The following is a 2273-nucleotide window of genomic DNA, read 5'->3' as shown; positions in this document are numbered from 1 at the left end:
ACAGTAACACCCCTCCCCCTTTGTGGTTAGCCATATTGAGATGGCTATTATACTTTACATCTCTAAAAATGCTTATATAATTATTTCCCTTACAAACCCGAGCAACGCCGGGCGATACTGCTAGTTGTATATAATTGAGTGAATGTAAATATGCGAGCCAGAGAAATAGTATTCTTAAAATTATAAACATGGAAAAATACAGAAGTTATTGCTTCGGCAATGCATATACTAAATCTGGAACGATACAGAGAAGATTAGCATGGCCAATGCGCAATGATGACACGCAAATTTGTGAAGCGTTGAATATTCTTCTATAGGCGCGGGAGTGGGCGTGTGGTAAGTGAGCTTGCTTACCAACCACATGGTTCTGGGTTCAGTCTCACTGCGTGGCGCCTTGGGTAAGTGTTTTCTACTAGAGCCTCGAGCCGACCAAAGCCTTGTGAGTGGATTTGGCAAACGGAAGCTGAAAGAAACCCGTCGTATATATATGTATATATACATGTATGTGTGTGTATATGTTTGTTTGTTCCCTCACCAACCGATGCTGGTGTGTTTACGTCTCCGTAACCTAGCGGTTCAGCAAAATAGACCGGTAGAATAAGTACTAGTCTTGCAAAGAATAAGTCCTGAGGTCGATTTGTTCGACTAAAGGTGGTGCTCCAGCATGGCCGCTGTCAAATGACTGAAACAAAGAAACAAAGAAAAGAACGTAATAAATGTTGGCATAGCGTAATTACATGGAAAAATGCTAGCAAGAGAAATAATAATATTCTTAAGATTATAAACCTGGAAAAGTACAGGACAACTTATTCCATCTGGTAAAGTGCAGGAAAAGAAAATTTCTACTTAGAATATTGCAGCTAAGGACAAAATTTCAAATAAAATATTTAGATTTAGATAACATTAGCTATTATTAAAACTACAACATTTATTATAAGATATTACTTCTATTTGTTATTACTTGTTGCTTCCATTAAAAATAAAAAATACCTCAAAATATTTATTGCACTTTAAAAAGATGCATTTGTTTAATTATTAATTAATAATTAACAATTTGAAAATCTCTCTCTATATAAACGGCAGTTTGTCTGTGCGTGTTTCTGTGTGTCTGTTTGCTTGTACCCTCACCCTGACCACGGCTTTCAACCGATTCTGATGAAACTTGACACACACATAGCCCAATGTCATAATTCAAAACTAACGCAGGGAAAATTTTGAAAAGTTCCCCCAGTTCTGAAAAAAATCGATAAATTCGACATGGGGTCGAGAATTAGAAACACAAACCGCAAACTCTCTAGGGGACGCAACTCCACCTTTTTTAACTAAAAAAAAAATTTACCATCATTTTTTTCCAGTTATTTCACTTACAAACCTGAGCAACGCCGGGCGATACTGCTAGTAGGTTATAAATTTGATAGTAGTACATAATTAGTTAGTACAATACAATTTTCTCTACTCTAGGCACAATGCCTAAAATTTTTGGGGATAGGGACAGTCGATTAGATCGACCCCAAATGGTACTTAGTTTATCGCCCCCGAAAGGATAAAAGGCAAAGTCGACCTCGGCGGCATTTGAACTCAGATCACGGGGCAATTTGAACTCAAATCGTAAACAGACGAAATACCTGTTTCTTTACTACTCACAAGGGGCTAAATACAGAGGGGACAAACAAGGACAGACAAACGGATTAAGTCGATTATATCGACCACACAGTGCGTAACTGGTACTTTATTTAATCGACCCCGAAAGGATGAAAGGCAAAGTCGACCTCGGCGGAATTTGAAATCAGAACATAACGGCAGAGGAAATACCTATTTCTTTACCAGCCACAAGGGGCTAAACACAGAGAGGACAAACAAGGACAGACAGACGGGTTAAGTCGATTATATCGACCCCAGTGCGTAACTGCTACTTAATATATCGACCCCGAAAGAATGAAAGGCAAAGTCGACCTCGGCGGAATTTGAACTCAGAATGTAGCGGCAGACGAAATACCGCTGAACATTTCGCCCAGTGTGCTAACGTTTCTGCCAGCTCGACGCCTTAGATTGTTTTAAATATTACATGTTTTAATGCCCCAAGACCATTTTACTTCTGAATATTTACTTCTTAAATAGGAGTGTATTTAATAAGCTGTGTGTTTTTATCCTATCAAATACAGTAACAAAGTCGCACATATACGAAACAAACTAGAAGAAGTATATGATGTTTTGCAAAGTTAAGTTTTACTAAGTTAATGTTAGATATGCGTCTATAAAGAATTATTGTCTCA

At 37.9% G+C, this 2273-nt stretch overlaps 1 non-coding gene across 1 annotated transcript; it reads left to right on the top strand.

The window, feature by feature from the left end:
* The first annotated feature begins 206 nt into the window (after positions 1–206).
* On the top strand, positions 207–311 carry LOC115211347. The gene has a single exon (XR_003881615.1). It is a non-coding gene; the product is annotated as a U6 spliceosomal RNA (small nuclear RNA).
* Positions 312–2273: the final 1962 nt, after the last annotated feature.

This window comes from Octopus sinensis, linkage group LG4, assembly GCF_006345805.1.
Source record: "Octopus sinensis linkage group LG4, ASM634580v1, whole genome shotgun sequence".
Taxonomy (NCBI): Eukaryota; Metazoa; Mollusca; class Cephalopoda; order Octopoda; family Octopodidae; genus Octopus; species Octopus sinensis.
The sequence above is the reverse complement of the archived record's forward strand: the minus strand, read 5'-3'. Positions and strand labels throughout refer to the sequence as shown.